Raw genomic sequence first — 23,037 nt, 5'->3', positions numbered from 1 at the left:
ATATCGCTACGTTAAATGATTTTTCGTTTTGATGAAGTTCTGGGAGATCTTTGCTCTCGACTTTGGAAATGCCCAGGTCTTTCGTTTTAAAATGAAATTTGTTTTGCATATCAAAACTTTAGTAACGAACATTGTAGAAGCGAAATCGAAATATTAGCTTGGTGGGTGTAAGCTGTTAAAGAAAATGGTTTGGTTTAATAGAAACTTTGAAGAAACAGGCTTACTGGATTAAGTGATGATTCAAAATTAAATATCTTAATTAATAGAGATTTAAGTGGATGCTGAGAAGAGAAAAAAATTGGTTATCCTCCTCTCTCCTGAGTATCTTTTGTGTGACAACCTTACTGTTGTTGACTTGTGGTCGGTATAGATTGAAGGATGCAAAGCAAAGCAGTGTAAGGTCAATGAGGAGTGTAGTCGCAGTCAGATATACAATACTGTACCCGAAATTGCGAAACATAAAAACAATCCCGCTTTGGCTAACAGAAAATGGTGCATTTGCTTTCGGAAAATGCATCGTGTGTTGTTTGTGTTGTTTGAAATGGCACGCAAAAAGATTTTTTTAATCTATTAAATTTAATAATAAAATATTTTAAAGAAATATTATAATTATCGGATAATGTAGATAGTTTACCATAGCGTAAATGTAATATATCGAAACCATAAGACAATGTTCTTTTTGATGATGACTTTCAAGTGCTTAGTTAGGTCAGTGATAGTCAATACAAGATGTTGATGTGTTTCTTTTGTCTCTTCTAGTATTAATTCATTGATTCTATTGCAAAACATTTGAGCCGACATAATTATTATGTCACCTAGCGTAGTTTGCAATGGAATCAAGAACAGATATTACCAGATAATGACTGATAAGATTATTCACTAGCTAGTCAGATAACAGAAGATTAAGACGTTGAAAATGTAAATATCGGATGGAGGGAAATCAGAAAGCGAATTTACACTTTCAACATACTTTTAGTCAATGGAGAGTTTTCTATCAATATCGAGAAGACTTGACGGAATCATGGCTCTAACGTTGTCAGACGGCTATCGGTGAAAATATATTAATATATTGAAAATTAACTTAAAACACGATTAACAATTATATGAAAGTTTGTTAGAATAATACATTTTTTTATGTCCGAGTTCTCAATCATAAAAAAGAGAATGCGACATTATTATGAGATTAAAACTATGGCAAAATGGACCTGCTACAGTACGTCGTGACTATCGCTACGAAGCTGTTAATTAAATAGAAACTGTAAATCCTAAGTCTATAAATCATACATTGAAAACAAAAAATCTTTTTGTCAAAACATTATGCCAAATATCCCAAATATAAAAAGTCACATCCATTTAATATAAATTAACTCTTTCCTCCCCGTGGGCACCAGAGAGCCTCTTTTATCAAGCCCATTATGGAGTTCGACTAGACCCACAATGGGACAGCCGGGTGGTAAGGGACAGGGCACGCCATATCGCAACGGATCACCATCTGAAAATTCCTGGAATTTTTTCAACTGATATTGAAATTACATACTTTAAACAATTATTAAATTAATCAGAAAATGCTCGTTTGTAAATTAATGCTAATTTTATAAGCATACTAGATGACGAGACTTTTTTATAATTCGTTACTCCAAATATTAAATGCATATATCCATTAATTGAATGCTCATTAATAAGACAATATAAAACAGTGATATTAATAACTTAAATCTATTAATTATGATTACCTTGTACATTTACTGTATACGTGTTGAGATAGTCTCATTGTTTTTATATTCCTATTTAATTTTCTTAAGGACAGTCTTATAAATGATATAGTGTTTAATTTATTTCTATTTGATATAAGACTCTAAATAACATAAAAATCACTCTAGTAAATAAAAGTTTTTTTTATTTACAGAGAAAATTTTAATGATTTTTGGCATTAAAATTGTTAAACGAATTCTGGAGATTTTCAGGTAATGGCTTCAAATAAAAAGAAAAAATCCATTTAAACACTTAAAGCTATGTACACATTAGGCGTTTTGAGTTGCGTTAGACGCGCGTCAGCAGCGTACACACCGCGCGTTAGCTCGGCGTTCGACGACCGTTTAGTGGAGCGTGAGTACTGGCTCAGTTTGGAAATGGGCGTGAAAGTAATTGTTTGTGTGTGCCTCCTCTATCGTCGCAATAAAAGACGATGGCAGAGGCAAAGAGAATTTTGGATGCACCCAATATTACGAGATAGACTGATGCATGGAATGTTTGTGACGTTGTATCCAAAACTAAGACAATATGAACCCAAATTTTTTAATTCTTTTAGAATATCTATAAAATCATTTGACGATGGCTGGTCTCTTTTAGATTTCATCAATAAATAGATCAGTATCGAAATGATCGTTCTCCATTTCGGCCAACGTGCGTCCACTCTACCCGAAAGAGCGCGATCGAATGTACAACAACATGACAGCACATGTATCTCAAAGCGCGCGGTGAGTAAGGCTGTGTACACATTAGGCGTTTCAAAACGCCTAATGTGTACACAGCCTTAAAGTTTATTGAATAATTCAGCAATAAATTTGGTAGACCATGAATAGACCCGCCCCTCACCATCCTGCTGCTCAATTATGGACCTCGTCCAATTCTTGATGAGTATGATTAAAAGGCCGTCTTACAGCCCACAAGGCAGAAAGAATCAAAAATGGAAAAATGTTTTTTTACAAAATATATCTTATTGATATGCATAATTGCAAATAGATTTCTAAATTCAGATCTATCAAAATACTGCTGAATTTGCTCAGAATAAGAATAAATTGAAAAATAGCAAAATTACTTCATTTCATAAATACTTTAAGTTACATATTAGGATACTTTAAACGTTTTCGGTACACTGAAACCGGAAGAGATTTAAAAACGGTTACGTCTTTAGCGAGGTTGCGACCGAAGTTTTCATCTCTCAAACGTGAACGTCGAACGTCAAGCGTTGCTATCTTGTAAGTGGCGCTCGAAGTTCGACATTCACGAAAACTTCAGCCGCAACCTCTCTTTTGTTTAGAATTTAACTACAGGAAATCCTCGTTAACTCGAACTCGGATAATTCGAAATCTCGTTAGTTCGTACCTGTACATTTATCCCGGCCGGAGATAGGCTACAGTTGAATTTTTATCATGAAATAAGAACGAACATACAAGAAATTACATGAAATCTCATTATAAGTATTATGTAAATTATATATTTTTGCAGAGCTGGTACTTTTCTTAAACATTACGAAACCTATGTGAACATCTAGGTTGAACTTTAGGTTATCTATCTCTATCAAACAGGTTTTTTTGCGCCGATTACGAATATATATAGATCATTTTTGACTCATTTAAGCTGTTTTGCTGATATTGAGCTATAAAGTTGCGCTTTGCCCATATAAAACTCCATAGAAGTTGGTGCCTCTGTAAGCAGCGACGATTCAAACTCGGGATGCTAATTTACCACTATATCTCTGATTCTTTATTTAAAAAGTTTAATATTTTTTGTTTTGCTATTATGTCAACAAGTATTACAAGCATATTTATTTCCATGTACAGAATGGAGAAAAGTTAATAACTTACGACGATAGAAATATAACTGTTGGCAGGGCAGACCGGGGTGTTTCCGAATACTGTGGACTTCCCAGTGGCACCTGTCAGACGCTTTTAATTATTGCCGTGCATTCAGAAACACGATATTCGGAAATATCATGTCTCCCCGAAAACTGGGTTATTCCAGAACATTGAATTTTTGCACGACAATTAGCAGCGTCTGACGGGTGTCACTATCTACCTAAACCTTTAGCACCAATTTTGGCGCTAATAGCTGCATGTATTGGATGAGGGAGGATAATTTTTTTCCTCTGCCATTTTTGTTATAACTTTCTTCTTGCATTTACTTTGGGATAAGTTGATTCCTGCTATCTTTCTATACACAGGGGCGAATGGAGACATTGGAAATTTTCCAAAGGCACCGGCTGCCACAAGCCCATATATTTCCCGCCCTGTTTGAACAAATTGCATTTACCTATGTCTATGCGTATTGATGTAGCGTGTCACGGCACGCTCTTTAGTCAATTTTTCAATGTGATAACTTCAAATTTACTTGTTTACAGAACTGGATGAACTGCAGAAGAAATATGCTGCATTTGTGATCAATTTAGATGATATCAGAAAAATTCAGTGCAAATATTCAAACACCAGAGAGGTTTACACTGGATTCATAAAAATTGCAATTCATAAGAGAAAAAATCAGCAGCTTAATGTATGATTCTGTATTTAAAAATAATTGTAACAAACGTTTAATTATCATTTTTAGATCGTTTATTATTACTATAAGCAAAAGATTTTGGTTTACTAAACAATATATTCTGAAAAAAAAATTAAAATAATTAAAAACATATTAGAAGTCTTCTTGCTTTCATGTTTATCAATATAAATATAATCATATTAAAACTATAGTTATATAAATTAATGGATTCTTATTCCTTAATATAAGAGAAATCTCTCTAGTAAATGCAATTTTTACTGATAATTTTTATCGATTATTGATGATAAAATTGATAATTAATCTTAGTGATTATTAGCCAATGATAATTCTTTTTTAATATATTAGAAAGTTATGTTTAAATATCTCTAATAAAGATCTTCAAATATAAATAAAATAATTCATTTACTAAATAACATTTTACTAAATTGTTGCTTTCTTTCATTAAAATAATAAATGATAATTTAGTAAGCTATAGAATTATATTGATATGAAATGAAAATTCATTGTCAATTATTAGGAATGACTTTATTGTATGTTTCTAATTAACGAAAAGGACTTTGTGATGGGGGGATCTCTTTCAGAAATAGAATGTAGTGACTAGGAGGGGCAAGAGGAGTGGATAGAGAGTCATTTATGGTGTTTTTCACTAAGCTCTCCTTCACTGAATGGTGTCTCCTTCCGGAGACCAGACAGATTGTGGTGAGTAAGACTCTTTTGGGATCCCGCTATAACGCACCCTATTCATTATGTGTTCGTCCCCCAAACCACAAACCAAAGAATAAGTGAAAACATCAAAATATAAACTAGTTCAAGCTTATAATGTACGTATGTACAATACATTCTTAGATAAGAGAAAGAGAAGTCGTCGTATCAGTTATCGATTTAAAATATAATATTTATATACAACAAATTTGTTATAAAGTATATTTAAATAATTTAAAGCTTTGTTAAGGATTAAATTTACATTATTTTAGTTTATAGCATTATCTTTTTTATTATTCATATAAAAATATGAATTAATTGTAATTAATTATAATAAAATAAAAGTAATAATGATTGTAGTTAAAAAATTATAATTATTTTTGTTATATTAATTAAATTTATTTATATTTTCAGAATTATTATTAAATTGGCAATATTTGTTGAAATTAAACATCAGATTGATGGAATTTTAAAGAAAAGTTTTAAATTATAACATTTATAAGTCTATAGACATATTTATATATATATATATATATATAATAATTTTATATATCATTTCATTCATAAATTCATCAAAGATGAAAAATGATGTCAGCCTTCTTCGATGTAAACTAATGATACGTATAGTTGCAGCATATTTTATAAAGTGTTTTCTATAATGTAAATCTTCATAAATTTAATTTCTATTATTAAATAGACTTAGTAATAGATTCTTTTAAACTTTCTTCTTAATACTTCACTAAACTCTAGATCCAAAGGAAGTAAAGAAGATAAAACTAAAACTCTCTCTAACTTCTAAATCTCTTAGATATTAATAAATTAATAAGCATTATTACCAAAAAAATATTGATATAAATTTTTTAATATATCCAGGCGAATTTACCAGATCTTTCCTGTATTGTAGGGTACTTCGGAGTATAGTTATGCTGATGTTTTTTTTTTTTTTTATTGGATAATTATGTTTATATTATATTAAAATATTCAGTAAAGAATTAACAGATAGATTTCTAAATATCGAGTATATGGATCTATGTGGAAAACGTTTAAATTAACAAGGACATTTGTCGAGAAACACTAATTAGCAAAGGTTGCTTAAAGCTTTGATTAGAAACAGGCAAGATTCACTTTGTCAAAAAGTTCTGACAGTCAATTACATGCTGTACCTGCATCGAAGGTCTTCTCTTCTACGACGTGAACTATCGACACTAGTATAATGCAGCGCAGAATGGTACAGACATTATCCTGATTAATTACGAGAGTAATTTTTATTTTTAATTACACAGAAACACGCCCCTGAAAATGTCACCAACAACTATCGGCCTGTTAATTACTGTGTGGTTTGTTAACATCTTTTGATTTTTTTTTTTCTTTTCCTTCCTGATCTTCTTTCTTCGATGCACCACGCTTCTTTTCGATCTTCCGATATCAACACGTGATCTTTCGCTTTGTACGTAAAAGTTAGCGTGGATTCTAATCAATCCGAGGTTGAATTTTTAAGGAAAAAGAAGAAGAAGAAGAAAAAAAAAATTATTCTTTCAGAATTTATTTTCGCTTTGATGTGGTAATTAACAAAGTATCGTTTATCATGAATGCCTTCACGGTATTGTGGCTTGTCCTTATGCTACACAAAACTCGTATATCAATATTATTTGCGGCGAACTGAGATTGAATTTCTAAAGATAGAAAAATTTTTTTAATGGGTTTATTTTCGAAATTTCGTTTAAATATTATTTAAACTGAAAATATTTAAACTAAATCTACTATCGTCTGCGGTGACCTATAATGAATAAAAATATATTTACTATAACCGTGACAGTATGAATAGGTTAATTTAAATATAGCAATTTACGAGTCAGTATATTGAAATTTGAAACACAATCTATCAATCTTTAGACAAAACTTTTCTTTATATCACAATATAAAAAAAAATATTCAAATTTAACTTAGAATTCGCTATAAGGAATAATGAAAATTATACTAAACACCGATTATAATTCTTACATTTTTTTTTCCTAATGTGATCACTGTAATATAACTAAATGGTAACTTCATCAACATTTTAATAATTCTCGAAATGGCTAGGGTGTTTCTGTTATTTTCATTTAATTTCTTCGTGTTCAGAGAGTACACGGGAGGCCAACATGGAGAAAAAAAGGGCGGTGTCCGTCCCAACGAGAATTGAATCCGGGTTCTTCTGTTGGAAGCACGATATGCTTCCTTATAGCCACCCAGGCGATAAAATGCCTGTGGTGAGGTTCAACTTTCTTGCTGTTTTATGGTATTCTTTGCGCGTTTTGTGCAATTATCTTGAAAATTAGTGTAAACAGGAATGACAAACTATACATTATCATATACCAAATTTAAATATTTTTCTAATAAAATTACAATTTTTTAATTAACCCCAATTTTTTTTTATTCTAAGTTTAGAATTTTAATTTCTTAACATTGAATTTTTTTTTTGAAAAATGTGAGATTCTAGACAATTGTCTTATGTATTTTTATTGTTTTAGTTCACTAATCCGTGCGTGTTTTTGTTATATATATAAGTTAATTTATTATATATAAGTTAATTTTTTTTATATATGAAAACTAATAACCATACATTTCTATTTTTCATTATCTATGTGGAGAATAAACCATAATCACTTCCAAAATATGATTCTTACGTTAAACACTAGATGGAAGCACAGACAATATAAGTACAGTATAATAATACCACCCAGCGATGAAATTGATTACGTAGGTGACAGAAATTTGATAAGGGCGTTAGAAAACAAAATTAAACACGAAATAAAGGTAATAAAAACGAGAAAATTACCTTATCGATATATAAAATATGCTTTTTTTTCCTCTTAAAAGAGGAAGGGATATTAAAGAAAAAAGTCAACGAACTATTCATAAATCACCGATTTAAATTTAGGATAACGGCATGAATTTTTTTCTTTTTTTTCTTTTTTTTTTATTTTCGCTTATGACAAGACACTTAACAGGTCCATGAAGCGAAACTAATGGCAAAGAACATGAATCCCACTACTTAGGACTTTGCCACTCATAAATCAGCAGCGTACATTGTAAACATCTGCCATTTATACTGCTGGTTTTGCCTGCTTATCTCAAGGTCTCATCTCTAGTATGTTTCTTAACACTTGTTCTTTGAACTGCTGAACAAGTACAGAGGTGCATGATCACGTCTCGTTGTATGTAACCCGATCCAACAAACAACTGATCCATCGGTTAAAGCGTAATGCGATCTGGGTGCTATTTTCTCGATACCGTTCTGTGTTCCTCGTAAGCCACCTGGGTTTACAAACACTGGAATTCTACTTAGATTAAATTCCATCTGACAATGTGATGAAAAATTATGAAATATAACCAGCTAAACGATATATTGACGTTTATAACTAATCGCGACATTACATTTTTAACTCTATTATCACGTCATTTTGGACCTACTGTGTTGTTACATCTTACATCACCCTGATAAGAATAGAGTCATGTTTATAGTATAATACTAAATTTCTAGAAGATATAATCCCGTTAAAAATTTTTAAAAAAAATAGAGATAATAATTCAAAAACATCAGTTTTTGTAGAAACAAACATTCCCAAAATCTAATGATAAACGATTGAGGAAAACTGGTAAGAATCCGAAAGGAAGTTGTTGCTCGATATTGTTGTGACTAGAAAGTTTAAACTTTAAATTTTTAGTGGAATTTACGCCGTTGACAAAGTTCATATCCTGTGTATTTAGGCGTGCAGTTGGTCTGCTATTATCAATAAACAATAAAATGCTGTTTTCACTACTTGTACCAGGCACAGACGTGGTAAGATGTTTGGTAAGGATCAAGTCAAAGTCGATGATGGCTGTTGTATTGAATGTGAGGTCAAAAGGCAGCGTCATAAGTGATTTACGACAGCTGATAACTGTGTTATTTAAGATAATTGTACTGTCAAAGGTCAATAGTGGAGGAAGTTGATGGAATAAAACTCTAGCCAAGTTTAGATGATGTAATAGACAAAAAGTATTATCTTTTCTGACTAAATTGTTTGTTTGAATTAAGTAGTGTTGCCAAGTATATGTATACTTTCGAATAAACAAAAAAAAAGTATTTAAATTGCGTATAGCCCGCACCCCCTCATGATTTTGATTATCGATAATAGATGGCGTTACACGATTGCTTATGAGAAAACCATACAGTCAGGTCAGTTTTCCATTTTCCATTAAATATTATATTTAATTTTATTAATTTATATATTCGAAATATTCAATCGTACATTTGTAATTTGTTTCATTATTTCCCAAATTACGTATCGAGATTACAAATTATACACGAAGAATCTCATTTTATATTTAAATTTCCTTTACGTATTTAAAAACAATACAGTAAAGCATTCCACTGTTTAATTCTAATTAATAGTTTTGTAAAGTATTCGTACTTCAGTGATACTTATGAATTCTTAAAATGCGAATTATGATATAAATTGTTTTTAAATTTTTCTAAAATAATAAAAGGTAAGAAATTACATCATAAACAATGGCTAAAAGAATGTTATACTTGTAATTAAAATAATTATTTTATTATCTTTTACACTAACTATTTATTTATATTGTATATGTTTTATATCTGTCTCTTTATTACAGAATTATAAGATTCTAGTTTTTTTAAATTCTCATTTTATACTCTTAATTGTGAATTATTTACAATATATCGCATTTGTTAATCTACACAGATATTTTCTGAGTACTGTTTATATTCATTTATACATATACACACACGTCTACATGTATTATATATATATATATATAATCGAACCTTTAAAGAACGGCCACCTCCAAATAGCGGCCATTTTTTTTTTTATGTCTCCATCAGTAGCCGTTATATATTAATGGATTCTTATTCCTTAATATAAGAGAAATTTATTAATTTTGTATAATATATTTTCATCTATATATAAACAATACAAAACTTTTTTTGAATGTGCAAAAAATAGAACTTTTTTTGATAGATTTAAACTGATAAATGTAAGAAAATAACAGGGATATCCACTAATTTACAGTTGTTTTATGTGTTAGAGTAAACGACATTTTAATATTTTATATTGGATTCTTTTAATTTTCTTTTTAAGAAATGATGGAATAAGATTTTTCAGTTAATTAATTTAATAATGATAATAATCTTGTCAGGATCGGTGATGGACAATTTCAAGTTTTTTTTTTTTCTTTTTTATTTGGATTTGTTGTTGATAAGGGTATATAGCCTACTGTATAACTATCGTGATCATTTATCGATAACTTCAGTCGACAAGTTAAATTTTCTACTTTGAAACTTTTGAAGTGTTAGCAAATGAAGAAAACGTGTACCAATTTAAAACCGCATCATTCACGCTCGATGTGATGCATTTGGAGTTTATCTCTGAAAAGAGCCATTAGTTGGGACCAGAGAATCTCCATGCCCTGGTTCATATAAAGAGACATAAAGGCGCGACTAGTGACATGATTTTACGCAAGAGCCTCTTGTTCCCCGTGTACCCTCTCCGTGGGGGTTGTGAAGGTGTCGTCTGTTATAGTACTAATAGGACCTGGGAGCAATAAGCTTTATACTAGATGATTCGCTTTAGGGCTTAGAGTGCACTCTAAGGTTATTTAAATGAGTGAAACAATATCCTCGTATGGAAAGTTTCCGGCATTTCAGATTATTTATTTTTGTTTCTTCGATTGTTTATCGGTGATTTAGTGCCACAAGTCTCTTCTCTCGAATCGAAGCGCTATTCCTTCTTCTTCGTTCTTGCAGAAAGGCATGAACGGAAAGGAAATAAAGAAAAGGAAAAAGAATCACTCGATAGCGAATACAATATGGAGAGATGATTGGAGGTGGTGCCCTCTGACGACGAATAGATAAGTTATCTGTCACGTGGTTGAATGGCAAAGGAAAAGGATTTCCTCCATTTACCATTTATTCCTTGCTTTACAACTCTAGAGCTATTTTAATAAATTTTTTATTATTCTTCTTCTTTTTGTAGCGATGTAATAATTGAAAATTTTCAATTGCTTGTTCAACGCTAAAAATCTATTGCTTAAGAAATGTGGAGCGCAAATTCGAAAATAAGAGGCTTTTCTTGCTCGGTGAGAGGTTTAATTAAGAAAAGAATCGTATAGAGAGTTTAGCATAAAGAAGAAGCCATTAAGTAATTGCAAGGCTGACAAATTAAAAGTTTAGAAGGGAATCTCGATCTTAACAGATGGTTTGCTGAAAAGAAAACGGGAATGCTTCTGAAACATTAAGATGCATTAGCGAATAAGAGAGCGTAGTAATGGTAAAATGACATTAAAACGAAAACTCCCATCTTATTAAACTAGTACAAGGATAATTGACAAGCAGCCATTCTAATGACTGGGAGCGACTAATGAGCTGTCCTCAGAGGCAAAAGTTGTAGAAGAAAAGAGATCAACCACTTTATCTTCTTGCCAAAGACCGACTACCTTGGTTTAGAACTCTCCCTTGGAGACTGTGAGCTATCAAGAAATGGTCCCAGTGGCTGTTGGACACATCAAATGAAGATATACAACCAGCTACTATCTGTAAGCAACTGTGCTATATATTCTTGTTTTGTAGCGGCCTGCTATTGTGAAAGAACTACTTCCATCATCACCGCCTAACATCTAAATCATTGTTTGAAAGGTGACTTGACCATCTTTTAATGGTCACATTTATAAACAAGAAAGAAAAAAAGGTGGTTCGATTTTTTTGATATCTTTCTGCCCCCAATCTCCGAAGACAGACACTTGTCGGCAGCTCTGGCCACTGTCTGTCCAGCACAAACAGCGCATTGGCACCATGTAACCGCCACATTTTTCACGGTTTATTAACAGTGAAATAGCAGCGCCATTTTTCGTCTCATACCGAGCGATCTGCACCGACTAGGATTAGTGTAGTGGCCGAAAATAAATGTTCGTATCTTTCCTTCCAGTTGACAGAGTTCCACTTCTAGAACTCTCATCATAGCAGTGATAGTTCTGGTCCCTTGCACACATGACAGCCACTAATCAGTGACTGGGGGTGAGACTGGAGCAGTCTCTAATGACGGTGGCAAAAACACAATGCCTGGCGTGTTAAAGTTTGCAGATAAAGATCGCCTGGGCTTGAATGAGACCAGTGTCTCCTACATCTGCCTCACCTAACGGGTCCACCGAGTTGATTATAATAGAGGTAATGTCGTGGTGAACCGTCCCTAAATCTCTCTCTAACCTTTTCTCTTACGTCCTTGTGACGTCTAATGATTTTAACGGAGATAAAACAGTATCTATGCCAATTCAAAATTGTTAATTGCAAACTTCTTAAAAGTCTTATCTGATGTTTATGTTCTGATATTTAGAAAATCAATCTCGTGTATCGTTTGCTACTTTTAATTCACTCATAAATTATACGCTCCGTTATTGATTTGTAATCTTTTATACTTCATTTTTAACCTTTTTCTTTTATTATTAATTAACTTTTTTTAAATTTCGTTATTAATTCTACACAACCGGGGAAAATATTTATTAACACAAACTGGAATATTTAAAGAATTTTACGAATTCTTCTCTTTCAAAAACAAGGCGAGAAAAAGTCGCTAGCAGTTTACAATAACTAATTAAATAATATTCAAATTAATTCCGTTTTCGAGTTTTTGATTTTAATGGAGTTAATGAAGATTTGAATTACTGCAGTGATAAAAATTTGACGTATAAAAATCAAGGTTAATTAATTCTAATTACTGAAAGTATAGATTTGTTTTTTTTCTTAACAAATTTCCTATTTATTTGTTTCCAAAGATTAAACATTCTATATAACTTATTTCGATTCTGTTTGTATTAATTAATATAAAAATCTTCAATTTTAGTTTATCATTTTTTTTTTGGTGGAACGAGGAGATGAGGTGGAGTTTGATCATTCATTATACGCCTCTCCCACCTTTCATCATTAAAATACTTTAACATTTTCAGCAATTAAGGATGGGCTATCGCGGAAAGTAGGATAGGAAGTTGCTTTTTCCTTGAAATAATGGTGAGAGGTTGAGTATTTTCCATTGGCAAAAATCTTTTCTGAATCACCTCTTTCTATTTCGGACCATCTTTACCGGAGCATCGCGATGGGATGAAGATTTGTAGGAGGATTTGATGGTATGGTAGAAAACCATTCGAATGCAGGCTGAAAATGGAGTATTCTTATATAGATAAAAGAGACAAGCAGACTCTATAGGAGCCGTTGGGATACCAAACCTATCTGCTCTTTCAACCGGAACACATCTCCCCTCTCTCTTAAGTGTGCATTGAGCTTTGAAATGTGCGGTTTGATCTAATCCCCTTTAATTGCTGCCGTACCTCCTCCCGGTATAAGGGTCCTCAACGTGTCATAGCACTCTTACATGAGGCAATTGTCAGAACGATTGCCATTGAGAAGTATTGGGGATATGTTACTACAGGTAGGGGAACAAAATTGAATCAGTCAGCCAATTGTAGAGTGTGATATTCTCACATGATTGTTCTATAGAAAAATCCCTATTTCTATTTACCATAGTGCGAAATGGGCAGGTGTCCGTACGCACATACAAACACCCTTAAAAAACATATATAAAACTGCGATTTGAAGGAGAGTTTTTCACACTAGGTTATAACAAACCGGACAATTTTCTATTCTTCACCATATGTTCGCATGTAATGCTGTAAACTGGACTCGGTCTTGATAGTTGCCATTTTCCGATTGGTTCACTTCTCTTTGTACATCCCGTGCTGTTAAGGTACATAGGATGACCTCTCTTAACCCTACATTAGTGCGTCTATGAAGAGTGGAAGCTTCGCACCGCCTTCTACTCTAATACGATTAGAGGGGAATTCAAAGTTGGTAAAGCTACTGTAACGCCGACAGACGAATCTGTCTGCATCTTTACCTGATTAAAACCTTTGACTTTTTCTACTGCATTAACAGTAATCCTTATGATGGTTAAATTTATCAAATAACTTTCATCTTTTGAACTTTTAAAAGAAGTACAAAGAATGGAAAATAATGATCTGAAAGTTTTTCTTAATTAGATAAGATTAATTACATGTAATCTGGTTTGTTTTTGATTGTTGCAAACGTGTTTATTCTGTTATTAATTTATTATAGGATTGCCTTATTATCCCTACGAGTATTGAACGTAAAGAGGATAACGTGTAAATTCTCTGAATCGTATGGAAGTAGCATACTCGAGAATTAATTAAAAATACTTCAAGTGGTAGACTTCAGTCGATTTTTTTTTCTGCAGCATCACACAAATGGTTAATGATAATGATGATGTTTAATGATTTATTCCAACTTTTTACATGCTGAAATGGAAAGAATCACGTCTCTATTTTCGACCAGTTCCCAAAAACAATTCATTTTCATTTCGCCAACCATTACTCGAATTTTATAGATTTCTAATAAGAGAATTCTGTTTTTGATAATAAAGCTTGTTACATATCTGTATATATAGGCCTATATGTATATTTAAGTATGGCAAGATATAAAAATCAAAAGTAATTTTGTTAAAAAGTTAGTAATCAGCAAATGCGTATAGACGAACGGGCACATAACAAATTACAAGTCGAACGAAAGAGGGGGGACTTGAACAGAAGATTAAGAGGTCAGTCACATGACTCACTACAAAGGATTCTGGGTTGGAAGAGAAGCCTCTTATTGGTTTAGGGGGAGACAGTTAGGATCAGAGGAGCACTAACAACCTGAAGCGATTTTGGGCTTTGATCTACTTTTCGTGGTCGGGGCTTTGGTTTATGGGGCGTGAAACGGTCCCACACTGCACTGCGTTACTGATGGTATGAGGCCTTTGGTAATTGGATTCTGTCCATCAAGTTCCGAACGAAGTCGGGTCTTATTTCCAAGCAGTTTGTATGTATGAAGTTTTGCCTGTTTTAGCAGTTAACGAATTTAGACAACGATGATTTTATGCATTTTTTCCACCAAGAATAAGTTTATTAAATAAATCGTACTACTTTGTAAGACGAATAAAGTTTATCTGTAGCAAGATAGAATAGATAACAATTTCGATCTCCCGAAATTTTTAATATATTTTCAAAATGGTAGAGACGGGTATAAATACTCTCATTCTCGATAGATCCGCCAGCCCTAATAACCCTATTATCCGGTTTGGGCCGGACGTATTGACTTATACAGGGCCGCGGGCCCGACAGCGCTTCTCCTTTACAACTGAAGTGATAAGTATTCCATTTTACATCTTCCTCTTTATCGCCTCCTCTTTTAAACTATTCCTAATAGAATGACCTTTGTGCTTCTCCATTTGACAAACGACGTTGAATTTGACGTCACAGACGTCTGTTCAAACTTGACAAATATTTGAGATGGAACATGGAAGACACAAAAGGAACTGATATCCTGACATTACTGAAAACGAAGGTTGGATTATAAACGGTATCTCTGGAGACCCCGTCTAGACCCTTAGGGTATCCACAGAATGGTGTGGTTCTCTTGTAAACATCGTCATTCAACAATGCTATTCATGATACTCACGCGATAATTTCAATCTCCTTCACCACCTAATCGAAAATAATAATAATAAAAAATATAAAGTGTTTTGCGCTTGTAAAGGGTTGATCAAATGATAATTTCCTATTTTAATATAGGAAAAACTTACGATATTAACAATCGTTTTGTATCCATAATTATCGTAAAGATGCCTTAAATTACTTTTATAAATTGTTCTGCGAATAATATAAATCGATTTTATACTTTTTATAAGATGTTTTATAACGTCGCGTAGGAATAGTAACGACATCGGTGACGTCATAGAAAGTCTAGTCAAACCGCATAATTGGGTGTAACGAAAATCAATCTTCTTAAGGTTATTACGGCCAACAAAAATCCACCGATTTCAGCTGATTGGGACCTAGAAAATCCATTGATTTAAGTCCATTACACACAAAGAAAAGCCAACGTTTTCAGCTTATTAGTCCCAACGAAAATCTAGCTAAGTTAAGTCTAGTAGACCCGATGAAAATCCCCGACGTAAGCTTGTTAAATAGAATAAACATTAAACTAATTTTGGCCTAATAGTCCCCAATAAAAATCCCTTTTTTTTACTTCCAATATAACCAATAAAAATTTAAATTATCACTTTAAACATTTAATTAAAAATTCGTACAGAGAATCTACATACGAATTTATTCGTATTGAACATAGTTTTTAAAAACAATAAATTACTTTCTACCTGGTACACGCAAAATTCGACTATATTTACCACACCGGATGGCGCAATAACTTAACAGAGAGGCCAACCGACAATCTGCAACACTTCTACTTGTAACCGTTCCACAAACAGGTGTTTGATAAACCACACAATGCAATACTGGAAACAGTTACATTGTGTTAATTGCACGAAAGTCATTATTATAATTTTCCAGGCGGTGTAATGGACAACACCTGGTACATAAAAAAAAAATAGGAAAAAGAAAAAAACTCGGCACGGAAACTAGAAGTCGCAGGTCAGATATTTGGCCGGGAAATTAAGCTATTATACGTTTTTGGTGTCAGACTGCATCAGACCGTGTTGGATTTCTAATGACGTTTAGGCCAACTACATTCTTTGCCGGTGCAGATTAATACTGATGTCCTCTCTACTGAGGTGGATGAAGTGAGCTACCAACTGTAGCTGTGTAAGCAATACAGCAGCTGCTCTTATAATGAGACTGAAGTCACCTTATTACATGCTAACCACTGCAGATAATGGAAAACAGTTCGGTCCGGTGAATCGCAGAGGTTGTTCGTGTTTTATTGAATCTATCAGACATGTCGTGTCCTCCCTTTATTCTCCCTTCTATTCTGCTTAGTGGCTTCGATTCTGTCTTACATGCTTATATCAATACACTCCGTTATATCACTTTTCCTTTCATTTTCTCCCGTTAAGATTAATTAATGAAAATTTAATTGAATATTTTTACTATTTAGACTTTTATTTATGATCTCAGGCTTTAATTTATATACATATACATATATAATTAAAGTGATTTGATGCGTTGTGCGAGCTTTGAAAATGTTTTAGTCTATATTAAAAAAAAAGGTAATAAATTTATTGAACCATCCGTTATCAAGCTTGTGTGTGGAAAGAGGTGAAGATAGAAAAGTGCACATTAGTTTCGTGTCTATCTCTTTATATATGTCACCATAATTGGACTAATTAAAGAATATTATAGAAGAGAAGATGCTGAATAAGTTCGTCATTAAATTAATTACACTTAAATGATAGGCGAGAATATCAACTGCGAGTGATAAAAAAAAAAAAGTGACGTTCGGAAGGTCGTCTACCTGAGTAGACTTATTAATGACTCACAATGGCTCTAACAAACCTGATGTAGAGGAGTAAAAAACACACCGCAATCCATTAGATGCTATAATAATCAATCGTATACAAATGTTAAATATATGTTCAATGTTAAAATCGGATTGCACGGTGAAGAGATGATATTTAATTCTTGAAAAAAGAGACGTTTTGAATCAGGCCGACACAAGCGTAAATCATGATGATTCGTGTTTAGAATGAATTTTAAAAAAAAACGTGTCTTGTAGGCTACGTTTTTAGTCGAACACATTACACATGACATTCATATTTTTAACGAGAATAATTTATTAATAAAATTTTGACGTGATTTAGTTATAATTTTTTACGAATTTCTTTAGTAAAAATCAAAAAATGTCCACGAGAATTTGACTTCATCTATCATTGGACACAATAAAGCCCCTATCATTTATGCAGAACAGATAGCGTAAAGCCTGAAAAAGAAACAGGTGATTTTTGCAGCCTGTTTTAACTAAACACACACTTATGTTGAATATTTTGTCCTTCGCAACGTTTGAAGCGCTCCATCTAATATATATAATGATAATGATTAGTAAAATGTCGATCGTTCATCAACTATTTTGACAAGTACCGTTCCAATAATAGTCCATCGTGGGAAGATCACAGTGTACTCTTAATTGTCTGTTTTGGGATAGTTATAATAAGACGTTTAATAAGGACTTTAGCACTGCTTTTGATTGATCGGCTTTTTGATGGTCTTCTACTTTTTCTCTTCGCTCTTCTGTCCGTCCTGTTTGTTCTTGGGTGAGGTTCTAAACCACGTTTCCAGCAACTTTATGCAAATTTCTGTAAATAAAAATATACAGTATAAATCGAATTGTTACACAGTAACTAGCATTATTCATTTTATAAACTATATTCGTACGGAATTTTATTACAGATAATAGGATCAATTTTACATTGAAAATCTTCATCTAAGGTCTTTTCTTCAGCTATGTGTGTGGTCACCTCTATTTAGAACCCAGATACTGTATATTTTTTTATGATTTTTTAATGAAATTTTCCTTGATGACTTCCCGTTTCGTGATAATTTTCTTTCGTTTCAGCACTTGCCATAGGCGAATGTTACGATGTAACATTTTAGACTAATGGCATATTTTTAATAATAGTGTTTAGGGCCTATATTATCTTAATATTTTCCTTTAATGTTGTTTGCATGAAACGAATCATTTAGGCCTGATAAATAGATGATTATGTAATAAATCCGTACAATTTGGATTACTCAATTTCATTTTTACCAGTAGTCTAGAAACTTATCATGTTTCTATTTAATCTAGAAAGGACCACGTCTGTTGGCTTGTGAAAGTGCTTTTTGTTAATTCAATTGGCGTTTCTCTAGTTAAAAAAATGGCCCTTCTGTCTAGGAAAGAAAAATTACATTAGTGGCAAGTTGTAAAACAAGTGAATTTCTCTCCACGTTTATGAAAAGAAAAATTATATTTTTAGTTATTAGATAACTTGTTCTCAATTATCACATTTAAAAAGAAGATAAAAATATAAATTATTATTATTTTTTGTTCAATTAAGGATAAATAAAACGTAAAATCTCCAATAAACCAACTTGAAAAACCAATCTTACTAAAACAAACAAACTGGAAATTTATTTAATAGAGTAAATATTTGAACGATATTCTTCAGTTTTAAGTCGATTTGCAATATAAATTCATTATTTTTCAATTAATAAAAAAAAAGTATATATAGGCTATAGGCTATAGGCTATATATAATTAAATTTAAAAGGTCTACACGAAAAAATCTAATCAACTTCTTTAAAAGCTTATATACATCTACTCGATAACATAATTTTAAATAATTCTAAAGATAGAATAACAAAGAATAATCGATAATTATAACCAAGAATAATATCATTAGCTTAGTAATAATAGAATTTCAAAGTGTAACGTAAATTTAAAAAAAAAAAAAGAAGTAAGGAATGACTCGTAATTAATATTCTAGAAAAGAAAATTTAAAATAATCTATTAAAAATAAGCAGTTAATACAAGAACCTAATCTAGTTGACATACCGAATGCTGAACATCCACCACAAAGCTCATAAAATGGCAGCGAGAGAACCCTTCGTCAAGTAGTTCTGTTTAACATCACATATATTCGTTATATTAGCTTGTGCGGTGCGTGCTAAATCTTCCCAATTTATTCACAGATATTTTCATTTTGCGAATAAAACCGGGGGTGACTTGACTTTCTAAGTAGAACATGTTAACACCGGGATTTGGCCTTTGCCTGCGCTTCAACTACACATTACCTCTGTCACAAAGGTGCAATGTTAATAAATTTACAGCTTCTAATCCACAACAACATTTTCCAGTTGCCACACATTTACATTTTCCTGTTTTGTCGGGGTGGGCTTTTTTTTCCCCCTTTAAGTCTTCTCTTTCCCAGCCTTCGTGCACCGTCACACACATACACACAGTGACATATCCAATTTGTTGAACAAATCTTTCAAATTTCTAGCACGCCTGACTGACATAAATCATGTTGGTGTGTGCGGCCATGCATCCACACACAGGGTTAGCAGTAAATGTATTTACGTGACTCTCTTGAGTGCAGTCTTGTTAATATAGCCTAGACAAGCAGATAATGTTTATTTGGTTTCCAGCAGAATGTAACTTTTCACGATCTTTTAGATTCAAGCCGGACTTGGATTCTATCGATCCAGACGGGCCGACGAAGAATCGTTTGTCTCTCAATCTTCTTGCTAAAGGTATCATCTTCGAAATATCCCCAAGTATATACTTAACAGAGTAACGATATCCTACTCTCAGTTTGAAGATGTCAAACCTACTCTCTTAAGAGCAAACCGCTCGACTTCTATCAAAAATCATCAGTAAGATGAGGATTTTCTACTTTTATACCTTATGCTTGCGGTAACAGATAAATATCACCATTTATTTATATAATAACTTTTTTTCAATATAAATTATAGTAAATAAATTTTATTATCTTTATTAATTTTTTTATTTATATATACTGTATATATATATATATATAAACAAACTTGAAACAATGCATTCTTAACCTGTCAATACATTATATATCTACTTGTGTAATGTCAGTCTAGTTACGGAGCCTAAGGTAAATCTATCATCATGAAAATTCATTAAACATTAATGAAATTCAGACGAACTCAGTATATTTACAGTGAGAAGCTTATGTTAGTCAGACCTAACGTATACTAGAATAGAAAGTGTAGGGGGGTATTTAGAACTTTTTTTTTAATAATTAGGCAATAGTAGACTTATAATTTAATATTGGAGCTTTTTAAGGTGTCTTAATATATTTCAAATTATTATTTAAGAACATTTTTTTTTATATTTTTCTACAGATCTTATTAGTAATGCGACTGGTTTCATGAGGAATTTATGCCACATTTAATAAGAAGAATTGCTTAATATTACATTTAATTTATAAAAATTTTATATTTTATTGAAAGAATATTAGATACTTTATGGAAATTTTATAATATTGTTACTCGTTTATAAGCATTTTAGATACAAAGCACATTTCGTTAGTGTTTGCGATCGATTTAACATCATTGATTAATTAAAAATATATAAATTATATACAGAAACCAAGGCCTAATAATTTTGTTTAGTTTTCTCATACAAAATGTGTATTTCTATAGCATTAACATTAATATATAAACGAATCGACATGAAAGTTTTGCTGTTGTTAAAAGAAATATTTATCTTTAGTTTATGATTTATTTTTATTGTCTAATTGGACCTTGCCATTGCGATAAACTGCACTTAGAAGGGAGAAGAGAGGGGAAGAAAAAGAAAAAGAAAAACAGAAACAGTTGCTCGCGAGTATACTCAAACAAGAATGTAGTTTAATAAAACTTGACCCACCTTTTCCTAGTCGCAATTTTATCGGTGTTAAATCATTTGCATAACAATTCGAAACGAGAAAGTATAAATAGAAAATGTACTGGAGACAAGACGAATTTGATTTCGACAAGTCAGAGGAATGCCTTCTAATTGCGGTCTCTGTCCAATTTTATCCTTTAACCAAAGTATGTTGGATAACAAGCCGAGGGACTGACTCTGTTTGTTTCGCGTAGTGACATTTATCAAAATTCTAACACTGACTAATGGTTGGAAGTGTCGTATTGCAGTACACAGTCAACTTCAGTAATTACATGTGGCAGACGCGGTATCCACTTTTCCTGTTAAAAGTTTATTCTGACACGTTTCATTAGCAACATATAGTACGTCTTTAATTGGTTACCTGTGCTGTCGATGCTGTATTTGATGACAGATGGCGATTCCTCGTTTCTCAGAACCACCAAGGCCGTCAAAGTTTGATCTTTAACACGGCTGGTAATTACACCTTTGTTATTTGCAACGTCTGTTACGTTCGTTTAATTAGGCCGAGGGTAATTTGACAGTTATATTCCCTTGGCACGCTGCGGGGGGTAGAGACTCGAAATGTCGACTTTTATACTGATTTTATCAAAGAATTTATCCATTTCTGCATTGTTAAATTATTTGTATTTTTTATGCTTTTCTTATCCTTCGTTCGTCTTATAAGTTTTTTCGAATCGTCAAAATTACTAACCGTCTAAATAATTCTTCTTTGAGAAATCGTAGTTTATAAAGTTGTTAACTGTATAATTTAATTAAAATTGTAATTAAAAGAGAATAAAATAGAGCGGTAATTGTAAATTAGATTTTAATTGACTTAAAAGGAAATTAAAATTGTTTCCGCTGAACGATATTACTCTCCTTTATTAAATATTTAAGAATCGCAGAACTGATGAAGTTCTGTGGTCTTCACAGATTCGATTTTAGTGGAATTTATATGCTACCGATGAATGTAAACTTATTAAGAAGAGATTGTTGAGTTTTAAAGTTTGTTATCCACTTCTGCAGCTGCCATTCTTTTTAAAAAAATAATACCTAGCCTATTATATTTCTTCTTCCTTTGCACGTTTAAGAATTGTTTAACTGTTATATAAAAGTAGAAATCAATAAAACCATTATTCTCAAACATGATAGGCCAATAATTGTACCCACAGGAGCATGAAAATTATCAAATGAAAGATAATGACTAGCTAGCAGAATGTTTTCGTGGAGATAGTACTGATTAGCCACATGCAATTACCTAGGCCAATGGTATAAAAGAAGACAGAGCTAGAGAGAGAGAGAAGTATGATAATGATACAAATAAAACCCGACAGATGCAATATTTAAATCTAGACATTCAAAGTTTTTGGAAATGTTAGAAAGTAAATCCTTTTCAGCATAATTCACAAGTTCTCGTGGGCGCACACACGCATCTACACTCTACTTTCATCTTTCTACTTTCTGGTGATGGAACGAAATTGTATAATCTGACAATATTACTAACTCGACCCTTATTTCTACTGTAATATCCAAGGAGAATGCAATTTCCGTAATGTTCACTGACTTTTTCTTAGTAAAAAAAAACCCGAATTTTTCTCAATAATATATTTCATATACGTCTTTCTTTAAGACACATTTGATGCGGTGTATTTCTTCCAATTTTATGTCTTTACTCTCAGTAAAAGATACTTTTTGCATAGTCAGGTTATAATTCTGTCGTGTAGTGATAGAAAGGAGGACTTTTTTCGATATCTTTTCAAACCTTCTTAGCCGCAGCAAAATTTATTTTCCCTTTATCCATCTCTA

General features: G+C 32.2%; 1 long non-coding RNA gene across 1 annotated transcript; it reads right to left on the bottom strand.

Annotated features, from left to right (window-relative positions):
- Positions 1 to 17,313: 17,313 nt before the first annotated feature.
- LOC111613598 lies at positions 17,314 to 21,659 on the bottom strand. Its single transcript, XR_002754789.1, has 2 exons — positions 21,235 to 21,659; positions 17,314 to 18,152 (listed from the first exon to the last, which is right to left on the bottom strand). It is a non-coding gene; the product is annotated as an uncharacterized LOC111613598 (long non-coding RNA).
- Between the last annotated feature and the right edge of the window lie 1,378 nt (positions 21,660 to 23,037).

Source organism: Centruroides sculpturatus, unplaced genomic scaffold (genome assembly GCF_000671375.1).
Source record: "Centruroides sculpturatus isolate CEXI.00-Female unplaced genomic scaffold, Cexi_2.0 scaffold1926, whole genome shotgun sequence".
NCBI lineage: Eukaryota > Metazoa > Arthropoda > Arachnida > Scorpiones > Buthidae > Centruroides > Centruroides sculpturatus.
Note: the sequence above shows the minus strand (reverse complement) of the source record. Positions and strands in the feature narration are given on the sequence as shown.